Source organism: Anas platyrhynchos, chromosome 9 (assembly GCF_047663525.1).
Source record: "Anas platyrhynchos isolate ZD024472 breed Pekin duck chromosome 9, IASCAAS_PekinDuck_T2T, whole genome shotgun sequence".
Taxonomy (NCBI): domain Eukaryota; kingdom Metazoa; phylum Chordata; class Aves; order Anseriformes; family Anatidae; genus Anas; species Anas platyrhynchos.
The window spans coordinates 22,665,390-22,682,063 of record NC_092595.1 but is presented as its reverse complement, the minus strand read 5'-3'; the positions used below and the strand labels follow the sequence as shown (position 1 = coordinate 22,682,063).

Here is a 16,674-nt window from a genome sequence, read left to right as displayed (position 1 = left end):
GAGTGCATTACACCATTTTCAAGTAAATGTGGTTTTGTGAAAATCTCTTAAAGTTAACTTCAGTGTAGCAGTGGCTTGTAGGGTGGTAACCACTAGTAACTGGAAGACAGTATGCCTAGTGCTGTTAGTGGTTTTCTTCGCTATATTTTTAGCTGGGTGGAAATCTTCTAAAAGTCATAGTAATAAAGAGAACTTGGAGTCTATGCATAATTTTAAGACCGGAGAGGTTGCAAGGCTAAAAACATCCAATTTGAACAAATGCTAATAGTGGCATAACAGGAAAAAGAGAAAAAAGGGTGAGGACATTCCTTTCAAAGACATTTGTTTTAAACTTGACCCATTTTTAACCTGTTGTTCTGCAATGTATTTATTCTGCAGGAAAGCTTTCTTAATAAAAGTGCTAGGTTATGTCCAAATCTGAACATAGTCAGCCTTCACCTTAGTCTAGTGTCAAACTGCTCTAGCATTTGTCACTAAGAAGGCTGTGCTAGCAATAGTTGGTTATTCACGTGGATATATCCATCTGAATTTCTCTTGCTGGGGCATAGTTGTCTTGGAAGAAGGCCGAGCACGAGCCCTGTGAGAGCTTCTCTCGCTCTCTTCCTGCCCTCTGTCCCTTCTTTCTCTTTCCACAACTCAGAAGTAAAATTTGATAGCTCAGAATGTAAATTAATCCTAAGTTATATGAAAGTCTTTCCTTGAAAGAGACCATAAATCTCATCTGTAGACGTTGACTTCTTAGAATACAGAAAAAGAGCCTCTGATTTATTTATTTATTTTTAATGCTGAGTGCAAGTGTATAAAGTGAAGCCTGCTCAGTAACTTCAGAACTGAAGAACAACAAAAAAGGCTGCTTCTTCAGACCAGGGAATAGTTTCTTAAATTATGAAATACGTACATACAAATGTCGATATTTACTACTCTGTGAACTGTTTTTCATATTTGCTGTTTGAAGCAGCTCTGTACCTTTTTTGGTTTGGTTTTGAGTATCTACTGTTTCCATCCAGTCCAATGAAAATGCTGCTAAATGTCGATGCTGTATTTACCAATGAAAATAGTGTTTTAATTTGCATTAGATGAGTATGATGAGCCTATCTAAAAGCCACTCTTGGTGGGTGGGGAGGAAGGCACTAAAAGAGTATGACCAGAGTGGTTGGTAACATGATGAGCACTGACATCGGAGACATGACCTTAGGAGGCTTAGGATTTCAGTTGGTTTGGTGCCAGCCATGGCATGCAACACTGAAAAACAAGTGGATGGAGAAAGCCTCCTTTGCTTTTCGTCACCTTCTAGGATGCGCCTGCCTGAAAAACTCCGGAGAAATTCAGCGCCCCACTGCCTTACGGCGTTACTGCTCTGCTGGCTGGGGAGAAAGGCGGTGAGGCCATTGTGCCTTCTTCCTGTTTCCTAGAAATGATCAGCTGTGAGGATGAAGGAAGTGTGTGGGGAAATCAAGACCTTCTCCAACCTGGCCTTTTAGGGAAGGGCAAGGTATAACATAAAACACTGCCGGGCTGCTTTTTGCATCCATAGGCAGCCCTACCGCTCCTCCAGACGGTACAGGGCTCCAGGTGGGCCTAGGCCCAAGGTGAGCGCTGGCCCAACTCTGTGAAGTTTGGGGTCGATGCAGAACCCCCCTTGCAGCACAGAGGTGTGCAGAGGGCCATCAGACCCTGTGTGTCGCATACCAGTGCTCAGGGGTGAGTTTCAACACGAGGGGAGGAATAAAAAAATGGCAGCTGAAAGCACATGTCTGAGTACGCTTTTGAGGGAGAGAGGATTTGACAAACGCAGCATAAAGAGGAATGTAAGATGCTGAGATTCTCTCTGTGGCTAAGTAAAGCTGTAAACTGCATACCGAGAGTGATGAATTCGGAGCACTCGATACCCATTCAAGTGGCCTTGCTGCTTAAAGCATGGGCATTATTCTTCTGCAGATGGATGCTTACAGATAACGTTACAGCCTGCTCGCTGCTGAAGGGAGAGAGCTCTCAGCCTGTACAACTGGAGCAATTCTATTTCTCTGTTTCTATGGAAGCTGTTTGTTGTGGTCTTCGTGGTGTGGTTTTTTTTTGTTTTTTTTTTTTTTCAACTATATTTGTAGAGCAGAAACTGAAACCCAATCCAACTTCCTAATATATGTGTATTCCTATTGGCAGTTGGATTTGAAGCTTTGCTTGGTTATTTAGCTGTGAGAGGTTGGCAGAAGCAGTCCAAAATACTCTTCTCTAATAATGAAGTAATTGACCATAACATAGCATGTCAGGGAGGGCTTCTTGGGCAGCTGCATCCTCCCAGCAGCTCGAGGCATAGGAGAGGCGGTGGAAGACATGCAGCTCCAAGCCGGCTGGGAAGTGGGGACAATCAGAGCTACTGTCCCCAGCTGCTGCTGCAGGCTGCAGGACATTACCACAGATAGAAAAGATGCAGCTTGGTTGGATCAAATACAAAAGGAGCTTGTTAGAAGGAGGAAAAAACATCTGATAAGTTGTCGAATGAGCTGTATCCAGAATTCTGTTTGTACCTCTGGCTAGCGTGGGGCTGGCAGCCTGTCTGTCACATTTGCCATTAGAATGGAAGAATTATTTTAACGAGAAGATTAAATACTGAAGGCTGCGAACCTCTGCCTGGACTCCTGTCCTCTCCCTGCCTCAGGTTCCTGGTGCTGCAGAACATCAGACCTTGCAGGAGTCGATTCCCATGGCAGCCCCCTGAATCCAGCTGCCCCAGGCAGCAGTGACCCAGCCCGGCCACAGGCAGAGATGGCTGAAGCTATGAGCTGAGTGAGGTTTTGCTTTTGGTGTTTCCTACCCTTTAGTTTCTTGTGGAGCAATACATAAAGTATCCATACAACCTCTTCAGCCTTTCTGCTCCCACAAATGGCAGAGCGTTGCTTGGTTGCCCTTTCCTGGCTGTTCTAAAACAACCTATTTGTTATGAGAAGGGAGAAGTCATGTTGTATGGTTTGAAAGGTAATTTCAGCACCTCCGTGGAAGTTATCTCAGTATGTGAAATTTGTGACTTTTTATATTTAGCCCAAACTGTCTGCTGTAAATGGCATTTACACGGTTATAAAAAGGTAGCTAGCTCTCCATGACGTGCACTTGTATTTCATTGTACTTAAAAATACACATCTTTTTGTCCTCTCAAAATCTCTGCTCGGGGTAACATTTGTTGGCAGAACATGAATTTACTTCCTTCACTTCCTTACTTGAGTAAGGATGAGATCAGGCTCCCTGTGCATCAGCTTTCTTGGCTGCACACTTGTCTTGATTCCCCCGATGGTGCTCAGCTTGCCTTCTAACTTTAGTTTCACGTAAACAGCCAGCAGTGAAACCCAGAGGTATTGGTTTTCATTGAAGCAGATAGGAAAGCTCCAGCAAATGTTGAAGCTCTGCTGCAGAGTACGCTGTTATGCTGGGCTGTGGCAGTGCGGTGACTTGATGTCATCATTTCCCAGCCTATCTTATCGTCTAATTGCAGAAGAAAGCAGTGCAGTTACACAGTTGCTTGATTTTGGCTTTTTAGGAAAAACGATGTATGACCATGATGATATTGATAGCTGTTCTCGATGCCTTCTTGCAGCCTTGGGGTGATACTGCAAGAGAAATTAAGTTGATGAATTCCTTCAAAACATTTGGTGAATGGTGTGAGAACAAAATACGGGGGAAATCTGACATTTCAGTGCTGCTGTTTTTTTATCTGCAATAAATATTTTTCGTTGACTTACAGCTCGGCTGCACTATCTAAAGGTTCGTCGTACTCAGTTTTGTAGCTGCACCTAGAGTGGTGGTTCCCAGCTGATGTGCAGAGGCATGCGGGAGAGCTAGCAGGCTGTTAGATGTGCTTGGAAATGTGAGGTAATTATAGCTGCCTCTCGAACTGTTGTGTTTGGTTTCTCAGCATGTCTACAGGCAGGGTGGCGGCAGGCAGGTGGAGGTTTGTGGTGCAGCAGGGAAGGAGCAGGCGATGGGTGGGTGGAGCGGGACACTGGGGAGCCGTGGGGAAGGTTTGGCTGCGGGGGTGTCAGGACACATCGAGTGTGAACCTAATGGTAGAGGAGTGTTCCCGTGAGCTCACCTTGTTTCTTCTTTGTGTACACGTTGGAGCTCTCACCTGCTGCCTGCAGATGTTCCTGTGTTTGTGGTAACTACCGAGATTGCGACCTCGTGGCTGTGTTAGTGACACCTCCGACACTCTTGCTTGTTTTGTTTTTTTCTATGTGGTTACTATAAGCATCTTGCTACATGTGAAACAGAGCTAACCCTGTCTTTTCACTAGTTTAAAAAAACTTCCCTCACTTGGTGGCCATTCAGTGATCAGGAAAACGGGTGCAGCAAGGACTTGGGTTTGCTGCAGCTGCCGTGCAGGGGTTGGTACCCGGGGATGCTCAGCGGCTGCTGCGGCGTGCGCAGGCCTGGGGCTCGGTGCTTGCCCTGCCACTCGAACCACTCAGGCACTTTTTCCAAAAAGAGGTAGGAATGGGATGATGGAAGAAAAACATAAAGCAGACCACTTGTTTTGCACTGTGTTTAGTTAATGGCCTTTCAAATTTGTAAACAGCATTTCTCGCAAACGCTAACGTAACCAGCGATTTGGTAATCAGGCTGGGCGTTTGTGACTTCCCACCGCCCGGCCGATCAGCCTGTGAGTGAAGTCAGCTGCAGGAGGAGCTGCGGATTTGGGGCAGGAGCACGGGCAGCTTCCCCACCTGGAAAGGGGCCAGATCCAGCAACGTGCGGAGGGGCGGCTGGGCCCCGCTGAAACTCAATCCGGGGACAGATAAATTCTTCTCAAAGTCAAAGCAAGCAGTGCCTTCCTGCAGGTCTCCTGTCTTCTTCACAGCCCGCGAGATGGAAGGGTGAGCTGGCCTGTGTGTCAGCACGTGCTGCTGCTACCACAGGATTTGGTCTTCCCTGAAACAATGACCACCAATGCAGAAAATATTTTATTGCTATAGGAAGGCTGGGTGTTGCTTGGTAACCCAGCTTGGGTTGTTTTGGTATTGTAGGTACCAGGGGCTCTTAAAAGCTTTAATTTTTCTTTTCATTTTTCCTTCTGATAAGGGTTAAAACGACAGAAAGTAAACACCAGGTTCTTTTCTCACAAGAGCCTCTCTACAAGCTTTTTGGTGAGCTAAAATAAAAGCAATACCGACTAACTAAAATCAGCAAAACCACTAAAAACTTCGTTTGGGAGTTGCCTGCTGAACTAGTTACTGATGGTGCCTCATTCGTGAGATGGTAGCCAAGCTGTCGCTTGGCATCTGCAGGTCATTTGGGGATGAGCAGGAAAGGAGATGGTCAAGTTGTGATCACCTCAGGTAGCTCTGTCAGCAGTGAACTGATGTTCCTTGGGAAGTGGCTGAAATCTGGGTTGTGGGTTCTGTGCAGATGTGCTTGTGAGACTCTGCAGATACCTGCAGGTTTGCAACCAAATCTCATCCCCAAAAGCCTGAGCCAGCTGCTTTTGGGCACTGCTGCAGTGCAGGTAACAGGGCTCTGTTTGAATGCTGCTTTGCTGGAAATGAAGGCAGAAGGTAAGGTAGCCTGATGTTCATCACACGTTTCAAAGAGATGTTGATGATCACACGATGTGCCACAGCTGCTAAGTTTAAAAGTGATTTCAGTGTCTGTTTTCTCCCTCAGTTAGCCTATAAGCTGCTTCAAACGTGTCACAAGAGCTTTGAAAGTTTCTGGATCATTTGTTTTGGGTTGGTTATTTTCTAGTAGTGGATAAATCCGTGCACGTGGTTTGTACCTATAGCTAATACCAGTGGGAAACGTAACACATACTGTAGACATTTGAAGGAAATTGTAAGAAAAATCTTGCTTCCCGCTAACCCATACCAGCAAAGTATGAGTGTCTGTATGTTTTGAGTTACATATATCAATGTATATTGATATCTATATTCTATGTAATCAGTCTCTCTGTACAGATGTATAGAGAGAGAGACATAATAGCACAGTTTCGTGGCAAAGGAAGGCAAAGAGTAGGCACCCTCACCTAAAAACACCTTTGTGTATCTAACAGCAGTCTCAGAGGTGCTGGGGAGGTGCTGGGGGTGAGCTGTGCAGCAGAGCCAGGCGTGCCTCTTGTCCCTCCCCACCTCGGGCTTCTTCCTCCTTTGAAGCAGGCGAGCTCTCAGGCTGCAGCCTGGAGTGGGATTTGCGTAATATTGCAGGAAGTGCAGTGTTTTAAAACTACTGTTGTTGTTGTTTTGTCCTTCGTTTAGGCACAGCATGTTTTGATTTGCATGGACAATATTTTAAAGAGCGGATGCTTTAGAAATATAAACAATCAGGAAGGAGAAGGCAGCTGTTTTCTGTTACTATTTAATATTATGCACATCTACGGCCTCTAAGTAATGGGTACTTGTTTACATATTACAGAATATGGATTATAATGTTATAAACATATTGTTCAGGGTTGCATGCTGGTTTCCTAAGTCAGAAGAAAGACAAGCGGCGCTGCCTTTCCCAAAGCCTCGTGATGAGGCAGTGAGTGCGGACGGAGGCAGCAGCCGGGCTGTTCGGGGCCGCTGCTCCGTGGCACAGGTACTGGCCCCGCTATGTTGAAATCTGCTCGTTGCTAGCAAGGAACTTGGCTTTCTTAGGGGTTCTTATAAATGAAGATTGTAGCACAGTTTTTTTTTGTAACCAGATCTGATTTGTAAACCATTAAGTGAAGGGGAAGGTCGTCTTCAAGTCTTCTAAAGTAAAATGTCAGCAGACATCTGTGTTCTTATCTGGCTCAATCATTTTTTTTTCAATGGGAACTGTGGGGTGTTTCCAAAATCCTGGTATTTTTTCTCGTATTTCCATTAATTTTGTGATCTGACTTTCACTGAAGCATAACTCTGCTTAGTGAAGTCATATTTTATGTGTTTGAAGTGGCGAGTTCAACATTGGAAATATACAGCTTTGAAATCTTGCACGTGTCTGAATATGTTACTATTTTTTGCTGTCCTAAGATGGCTCTGACTGAAAGAACAGTGCAAAAAAATGTGTTGTTTACTTCATTCTTGAAAGCTTAAGATGAGAAATAATATAGCAGCAAGTAATTGTCTGCACATGGAGAAGGACTTAAGAGGATGGAAGCATGCGTGGGCATACTCTTAAGCACACCTGGAAAATAGATGCCAAATAAAAACAGTAGCAAAGGAGTATTTATTTAATAAAAAGTTACATTTACAGTTATGCAAAGACTGTGCGAGCAATAATCTTGACTGTGTAAATCATCACAGAATCACAGAATGGGTTGGGTTGGAAGGGACCCTAAAGCCCAGCCAGGGCCAGCCTCCAGCCCTGGGCAGGGACACCACCTCCCATGAGCTGTGAACGCATAATTTGCTAATATTTTTGACAACTTTCAGAGTTTAAGGATGAATTTTACCATGCTTTGTACCAATGTCCCTCAGTCTAAATTTATCGGAAAGCTTTATCTGGTCATCCTCAGGAGCACGGCTGAGCATTGTACCTTCCAGCCCTTCCAGGCAATACTCTGAGCAGCTCTGATGTGTTGCTGGTGTCAAATGGTGACCTTGAAGGTTGGAAGGAAGTCCTCTCTAAATTTCAGGTGCTGTATTTGTTTGAAAGCCATGCTTTGTTATGTCAATACTCAAATAACTGAAAATTGCGGAGTTGTATTTACAGTAGAACTTGTTACACCTTTCAGTTATTATTTCTGAAAGCTGTGGCTCCCGCTATGCTGCACGTGCCAGCCTCTGCACACCTTGATGCATCTTCGCCTACCAGCTGTGACTTGTAGCTGGAAGAGAATCACAGACAAAAAGAAAAGTCGGAAAGCTTGTTTGGCCTTGCTGAAACACCAGGACAGTGACCCATGGAAAGGGAAGTTTTCCTGTGTTTGTATTTCATCTTGGTGTCTTTGAAGAACAAGGTATCTACAGGTGCTGCAGGAGCTCTGACTTCTAATTGTCCTAATTCTTAGTTGACATTAAACATTTCAGTAAGCATCCTACCTAGTTGGTAACTAGAAATGAAGCACATTTGAGAAGTTGAAAGGAATGCTTTTAAGTAGATGTTGATGCAGTTATTGGGACTGTGGATAAAATGTAATAGAAAGCTATCATTACCCATACTGGAAGTAGTTATCTGGAGAAATAACTGTTCCTTGCTTTTCCTCCTCCTCCTTCCAAGAGAGTTCTTATTTCTGAGACCACTCGGAGTTTGTGTTAGGTATCAGAAATGAACTGAAATAATTTTTTTTCATGCAATTATAGCCTTCTTTAGCTCATCTTTGTATATATGTTTACTTGTAGGCAAGGTTCATTATAGCCCTTTAATTTATATGATGAAATTCTGAACTGCGTGGTATGTGTATTTTATATATGAAATAGTTGCAAGGGTGTTTTCTTTTGTTTCCTATGTGATTTAAAAAGATGAAATGTCCCCTCAAAAAACCTTTCTAACAATATGAAAAATTGACTGTTACTGAAAATTGACTGAAAACAGATGGAAAAATAATGTAGACTGGCCTCTCTTCGGTTGTTGTGCTGGGCATTTGTTGTTTGTTTTCTTCCCCCAAAGCCCATGAAAAACAAAGATAAAACTAGAATTTTTATTATAAAATGTAATTAAAGCTTTTATTTAAGAGAAATGGACCTAAAATTAGACTTAAATGATTTTTGATGCAGGCATGAATAGGCAGCTAGCAAGTAGAAGTCTAGATGCTTTCTGCCATTCTTCATCTGTTCTCCTAACTGTAGCAAGGACATCTGCAGTCCCTACCACTAGGTGTGCAGAGAGTTTCCAAGCATATGAAGATCTTAAAAAAAATAAATAAATGAGTGCAGTAGTTTGTTGGATAAGGAAAAGGATGCAGGGAGAATTTTAAAAAGATACCTTCTGAAAGTGGAAAAGGTTTTGGAAGGGACAGGGAGAGAAACTCGGCTCAATGAAATGGATAGTTCGCTTAGAAAACCATTTCTTCAACTTCTTACATTCAAGCTTATTTATTAATCATATTAGTTTTTTGCTTTTTTCTCTCAAAGTTGGAAGTATTTCAAATCTGCTTATGTTGCCTGTATTAACAAAAATATTTTTATTTTCATTTTCCCTTGGATAATTAAGGAATTATGCCAGGGAATTTAATAGCTTTTTAGTGAGAATTTTTTATCTACCACTTCTCCATTGTCCCTGGCAGCACGCTACCTTCATTTTTTGATACTAGTTGCATAAAGGATGTCTCATGAGCAACTTCGGGGGTATTTTAGTTCCTATCTTGTAGAAAGTTTTCTTAGAACATGCTTAATTGTTATTATCTGCTACTATTCCCCCAGGTATATGGATTTTCAGGATAGATACAGGTAGACAGGATCTTTGGAAGTGACTTCCCACGAGATACACTGAATCGCATAGCTGCTTGGCTGTGGTCTTGCTGTGGTTTGGGTTACCTTTGTAACTAAGATCCAAGCTGCAAGAGTTTTTCTAAAAACTGCACTGTTGCTTGTTACAACCACTGATATTTTTGCTCTGCACATCAGGGTGCCTCCATCTCAGGCATTCATTGTGACTGCACTTGCTCCTTGACGTATACTTCAGGCTTCTGTTTTTTAAATGATATGATGAGGCTGAGCAGAATGTTACTCACCTCGTTTGACCTCCCACATACGATACACGAGCCGTGAAATCTTGTGTAATATTTAAGAATTTAATACACTCTTTGTATAACGTAACAGTGACGGTAGTGACAAAACACTGCTCTGAGCAAAACTGCAAATCCCAACAGATGATCTGTGAGCAGTGGGACTGATGAGGCCCTACTTCCCATAGATTTCTCTTCCATGTGTTGTATGACGGGTCCTTTCCTGCCCCCAGCACACCTCTGCCCACTTCTGCCAGACACGGTGCTGGGGTGGATGCTGATCCCCTTGGTCTCTGCTGCCTCTTGAGCCACGCTGGCTGGAGCTGTGCCTCAGAAACGGAGTCCTTTACTCGGCCGGAGATTTTTACAAATCATCAGGAAACTTGGTATCTCTGAAATCAGTCGCATGAGCTCCAGTTACTCAGGAAGCCAGACCAAAGAAACCAGTGCAAGCTGAGGTTTCTTGAGTATGGCTGGACATACTTTCTGCTTTTGGCAACCAGCCATGCTGCTCGTGCTGTCTGTTTTTGTGCTAACTGCCCGTATTTCTGCTTCTCTCCAGATGAATGTCTTTGCCCCTTAACTGGCCTGTTTAGCTGCCATTTGGGCAGTCTGCTGAGCAATTGTCCTGAAGGAAAAGAAGAAGTTTAAGTGCCTAGAAATGCTCTTTTCAGGCTATTTTAATCAATGGATTATTTGAGGTGTGGCTGAGCGTTAACAAAGATTTCAGTAGTGGGGTACACAGTTGTTAAAACACCTGATGGCAAAAGGAAGCATAGGGTAATATCAAACTCAGGAGTTTGAGTAACATTTCGTATTAAGTGAATACAAAAGAGTGAGTAATGTGGTTTATTTTTTGTGGGGGTTTAGCTGTAGCATCAATTGTACTTGTAGCCACTGAGACTGTCAGCAGCCCAAGGTAGTTAAAAGTGCCTCTCTTGGTTAAAAAGACCGGGTGGCAGATGGTGTAAGTTCATGTCCTAGGTTATAAGAACACGGAGAACTTTTTATTTTATGAGCTTGTATAGTGTAGTCATACTGTGTCATAAAGCTGATTTTATATATATTTTGTCAAGGTTAATGTTTAGTGGATGTTTTTAATCATTGATTAACCAAGACATCTTAATGATGTTTTAATGAGATGTAATATCATGTACAGATCCTTTTGTGTGTGTGCTAAGCCTCTAATCCGTATTACTATATGCTTTTAATTTTCTGTTGACTTACACTAATAGCTTCTACGGGGTTATCTGTAATACTGGATGTGACAACTGATGGAAGATTTATGTGTCACAATAACACGGTACCTATCATCCGGCAAGATACTTGCTGATACTGTTGTGAACAACTTCCATTATATGGGGAAATTTTCTCCTTGGCACGCCTTGAAAAAGTTTAAGAATCACTGAATTAAAATGCCTGGCTGCAAATTCTGCGATGAGAACAACTTTTACCTACTTTGACTTTTGCTTGTGAAACCATACGGTCTAATAACGCTAGATGGGTGTTGAAATGAGGTTATTAATGTGAGTGTTGATTGGTTTCCCTTTTGAAATCATAGCAACTGAGCAAGTGAAGACTAGTCTGTTGAAGCTGTTCGTATCTTTAAAATACAATATTGGCAGGCATTCAGGCTTTTAGGATTTCACAGAGTGGAGCTCTAAAGAAACAGCAGTAAAGGACTTACTTGATTTCTCTGATCGGTGTTTGTCCTTTGGATTTAACTCACAGCTGTATCCAAACAGGTGCCTGGAGAGCCTGCCAGGTGCTGCTTCCTCTGCCCATGGGCTTCCAGCTTGAGGTAGCCCCTTGTTTGGAATCCTTTACATTGCCTTTGCGCCCTCTCATCGCCTTCTGTTTACTCTTTTCTTGTTACCATGGTTTCTGAAAATAAGCTGGATAACAATTGTTTCGAAAACCTCATCTATGTCCAAACAACCATTTCAGTGTTCAAATGGTGCAGTGAGCCACAGGCTACCTCAGACCTCACTGAAGTGCTCAGCATTATTTTTAAGGTTAATCCCGTTGCAGCTCAGAATATCTTCATCGCAAAATTGGTGCGAGTAGAAGGGTGCAACTCATGTCCTATGAATAAAAAAAACCACATTCCTATGTTGGAATTCTGTTTCCTTTTCCATTTAAAAATTCTATTTGCTTGTAGAGTTTTCTTAATTTTACAAATCTGATCTAATGTAGAATAATGCTTGGCAATATACAGTCAGAAAAATCTCAAAAATCTTAGGTCAGAGGTTGGACTCGATGATCTTGAGGTCTCTTCCAACCTAGAAATTCTGTGATTCTGTGATTCAAATGCTATGTCATTTTTAAGCACTGATAACTTTGTCCCTGCCCTGTGCACATGCATTCTTGTTGTTTAAGACCATGTAGTATGAACAGAGTAGAACTGTCTGGTGCCTTGGATTTCAGTTGTCAGTTTAAGTGCCAAAGGATCCTGACCACCAGGTTTGAAGTTCTGAGAAGGGGAAAATACTGCATGGATGCACCACTACAGCCGTGTGCGGCAGTGGGAGAGGGGGCAGGTCTCTGGCGACCCTTGCCTGGTCTAACCAGAAGGCTGCCCTCGTGTTGTCCTGAAGCCCAGGTTTGTTGTATATGTGCCATTCACCTTGCAAGAGGAAGCCATCAGATCCACAGACGGCAGCTATTTGTGATCCAGCTGTCACCAACGCTGCTGGAAGCATCTTAGGGCTGGAAACTGGGGTGGTGAGCAGCTGATGGAGGGGGAGCAGGGGTCCCACAGCCTCCCGAGCACGCCTGCGCCCGCTCACGAGGCACTGGGGAGGTCAGCTCGGATGAGTACAGATTGCTATGGTTCAATAATCTCCTAGTGCACCTTCAAGTTATAACAAACTTGACTGGGGCTTTTTGCCACTTACCGAAGGCCTTCTCCTTGTCTTAACAAAGCACTATCTCTATTTGTTTTTAACTGCTATTACTAAGTCATGGCAAATGGTGTCAAAATAACGTGTGCTTTGCATCTACTTCAGCTTTTTGAACTTCTGGTTACATTTTTTCTACTTCATCGCATTTCATTTCTGCAAATCCCCTCCTGTGCGCTCTTGGCTTGTTTTTGAGAATGTGTTCTCCAGCACTTCCTTATTACCATTATTATCCTTTCTGATATTTAATGTGCTGTTGTTGGGAATTGAGGAAGTGTTTCATCCAAAATCACTGCCGAACTTCCTTCCCACGCTGCTGCCAGAAGTGCTGCAGACTAGCTACTTAATTTGCACTGGCAGAATTTCAAAGGGAAGGTCAACTGGCCAGGTTATCCCCCATGGGGCTTCTGTATGTCTTCCTTTTAAATGCCATTTTTCTTCCGTCTTGTTCCCCTTACTGTCCATTGGGAGGAAATGGCTCCAGCTAAACCAAATGGTGCAAAACCTTGCTTTAAGGTGGAACTCTTACAATTTAGTGTGTGTCACAGAAATAATTTCAAGGTAGATGGGACTAATTATGCAGGGTCTTGTTGTCACTTTATTCTTTGAATAAGATAGGGTGAGAAAAGCAGCGAGAAGTGGCAATGCTGGCTGCAGGAGTGGGGAGATAGACCACAGCACAGAAAGGCAGGTGAAATACAGGTTCACAGGAAGATAACGAACACGATTCAGTGGCTGAGTTGTATTCTAATGCTCTGGAAGCTACACGGGGTGTTAGGAGTTGCTCAGCTCTGCTGCTGATGTAGTTTCTTTGATATAGTATGAGCACAGCTTCCATGCACTCAAGTTGGTCAAATTTAATTGTGTATTTAAATCAGTAGCAAGTTGAGGGTGTGTGAGTGCATCTAAAAGTGCATTGATCATCTGCTTCCCCATAGGGATGGAGCAGTTGCAGTGGTTCCCAGCGTTGCTGAGTTTTACTGAATTCCAAATTACTATAAAAGTAATAAGTAAAATAAAAAAATCTCCACTAAGAACGCTCCTTTGAGAAGCCAAGTGCAGAATGAAGATGTGGTTTTGAATGCTACTTGTTAACGTGGTTGATATATAGTTACATTTTTTAATAAAGATAAACACTGAGCAGGGGTTTTCTCTTTCAAGGATACAGCCATAAACACTGCACTAGTAACATTATTATTTTCAGTCCTGAAACAGAAGGAATTTCTCTGTGTAAGCTGGGCTCAGCCTTGAGGTGATTACTCAGCCTGGACTATTAGCAAAGGCAGGGGAAAGATCCAGACCTTCTGTCCTTAGAAAGCTGGAAGAAAAACGATGATAATCCCACTTACAATGTAGCGCTTTTTCATGACAGATACTCTTCTCATGTTTTCCATTTCATCATAAAGAAGAAAAAAAACCCAACCTGAATCTGGGACTACATCTGTTTGGTTTGTAACTGCTGGGCGGTCCTCTTGTTCTAATGCTCAGCTGCATCACAGCAAGGAAAGTTGCAGCATTTATTTATTAAACAGAGTCTATTGATAGAATTAAAGGTCTTTCTTTTTAAACCCAGTCGTATCTTGTTTCTTTTAAGAAAAACAAAAGCTCAGTACATTTTTCCCTATAATTGAATAGATATTTAATCAGAAATTCAATTAAATCAGTTTTGTTCAACCTTGTAAGTGCTGCTGATTTGGCATAAAAGAGCAGGGGATGCATTAAACAATTTTTCTGTGGTGAAGGACTATTTCCAGTATCAACATAGCAGGGCAGACAGTTGGCTTGTTTCCTGCTCCTTACAGGTGGCAAAGGACAAACCTGACCTCTAATGATGTCGCTCTCCCTGTGCTAGATGTTTGCTGGCAGTCGCTCCTTGGTTTCCTGCCTGTGCCTTTCCTTTCTTGCTGACTTCAGTGAAGGCTTTAGTTTTGTCTTGAGTGAGTGTAAGTCAGGTTGACGTGCTGTAAAGTTGAAATTAGATGTACAAGCTCTTCACTGGGCAGAAGCTCGCTCAGAGAATGTCCATGGCTTAGTTCCCATTACACTCACAACACAGGAAACAGGAGTGTGAGCTTCAGAAGTGTGAGGATGTTGTTCTGTTCTTCATCTTGTTTTAAAAGTCATTTAGTTTTGTTTATTCCTGTCATCTCTTTCTGGGTAATAGAGAAGACTCTTCCCTTGTGGGGAAGATGGCTTTTTCCCCGTGCTGTATGTGATAGGTGGAAATTTTGTCTGAGTTCATAGCAGAAAGACTGTACAACCTATTACTAGTCTTGATGTGCCTCCATCAGTAAATGTTTACCTATACGAAGAAGAAAAAGGGGATGAAAACACCAAATCCAATTACTGGTCTGGTAGGAAAGGACTTGGTGAAACCAAATCATCAGCAATTCCCTATTTATGATGTTCACAAGAAAGCTGAAATAGGCATTTTGGGGTACAATGAAGAAAAGCTTGTCTAGGCTTATTAAATGTAGATTATAGCCTGTCAAGTTAAATAGCAACGTTGTAATTACCTTGTTTAGTTCTATTTTGAATTCCTTTTGTTAGTACTCAGACTGCAATTAACATACTAGAGCAACCATTGTTTCTTCTTGCATTCCTTTACTCTTTCAAGGTCTGTGTGAGATTGGGAAAATTGTACCGTATGTATGCATCTCTTTGAAAAGAAGCTATTTGAGCTAGTTTAAGTTTTGGTTGATGTTTTTAATTTATCCGAATGGGATACTTCCCATATCTGTGTGCACGTTAGTAATGCCAAGAAAAACGTAAACAGACACTACTTATGGTCATGAGTGTGGCGAACACAAAGACATGGACAAATTCAGCTTTTAAGTAGACCTGTGGCAATTCATTATAATTAGACAATGGCTCATGCAAAAGTCACTGAGAGCTGTAACCGAGTTTTTCAGCACTATTTAACATGTTTACCTCATGTCAGACTTCTAAAGACACTTGTTACCTGGGCAGATCACAGGTGCCCAGGTCAGGTGCTAACTGGGGTTTGTGAAGTTCTGCACAAGTCTTCTGGTGTGTTTTCATGATGGCTGTCTATTTAATTTCAACCTTTTGTTCATGACCTTTTAATTTTGTAACTTTTTAGTTTTGTATGAGGTAGATGGGTTCATTTTGCACTAAAGCCCTCTTTAATCTACACAGAATAAGATGCATTGTACAATCCTGAAGTAAACAACAAATGCATTTGTTCCTTGTTCGTTGTTTCAAATAAGATGCTGGTGGGAGAGGAACAGTTCTGGAGAATCTGTTTGATTAGCAGGACTGGGACATGATCTTCCTGCAGCAGATGTAGAAAAATCTACTGTTTCTTCAGTCAGGGGTGATCTTTTAATTCCCCTGGCTCTGTTGCCTTTAGGGATACCTTCCTTTAGGAATGCCTTCAGAGCTGTTTCCCGTTGCTGTCAGCATTGTGTCCCACGGATGTCCAGCTGTCACAGGGTATTGAGCAGCTCTGGCATTTGGGAGCTGTGCTTTGCCCCACTACGTTCATCCCTGATGAAGTAGGTGCATTTATTTGCCACGTTGATCACAGAAATTCAACAGCTACTGCACATCATCTTTTGCAGTGGAATGACCCTTTGGGAGGACATCTCTCTCAGTGTTTTTGGGGCAGGACGCACTGTTGGCCCTCAGCAATACACAGAAGCTTTAACTGCTGACTGAAGTCTTTTACTTGAGGGTCACTGCAGTTTTTGCATTTGCTGAAACATTTGGTCTTTGGGTACCTTTTAACAAGGGCAGATTGTAAGGAGGGAGTAAGGATTGCACCGTGAGTATATTTTAACAGTGCACCTCTTTTATGTATGAAAATGCAGTTAACTTCAGGAAAGATATATTGGTAGCTTGTCTAGACACTCTGCTCTTTGAGAATTTGAACTTTAGGTATGCCTCTCCAGCTCCCCCATAATGGAAATAAAATGCGGTATCCACTTATTTTTAGTTACTGGATTTAAGAATGGGCCTTGTGCTGTAATAGGAACTGCAGTTGGTTGTGTTGTATCCTGCCTGGACTAATAGATTGGAGCAGAAATTGCTGCCAGCTGGAACGTGCATTAGTGTTATCTGCGTGTGTGCTGTAACAGATGTTGAGCAGAGACTACTTGTCAGAGGTACCTTACAGTAACTTTTAAAGATGCTTGTTTGTTT

At 42.5% G+C, this 16,674-nt stretch overlaps 1 protein-coding gene and 1 long non-coding RNA gene across 4 annotated transcripts in view; one reads left to right on the top strand and one right to left on the bottom strand.

Annotated features, from left to right (window-relative positions):
• IRS1 (insulin receptor substrate 1) overlaps positions 1-16,674 on the top strand; it is a 51,409-nt gene that overhangs the window by 30,625 nt on the left and 4,110 nt on the right. The gene's annotated exons all lie outside the window — the stretch shown is intronic.
• Positions 9,876-11,437, bottom strand: LOC140003164 (uncharacterized). The gene is made up of 3 exons (XR_011811262.1): positions 11,298-11,437; positions 10,094-10,238; positions 9,876-10,002 (listed from the first exon to the last, which is right to left on the bottom strand). It is a non-coding gene; the product is annotated as an uncharacterized lncRNA (long non-coding RNA).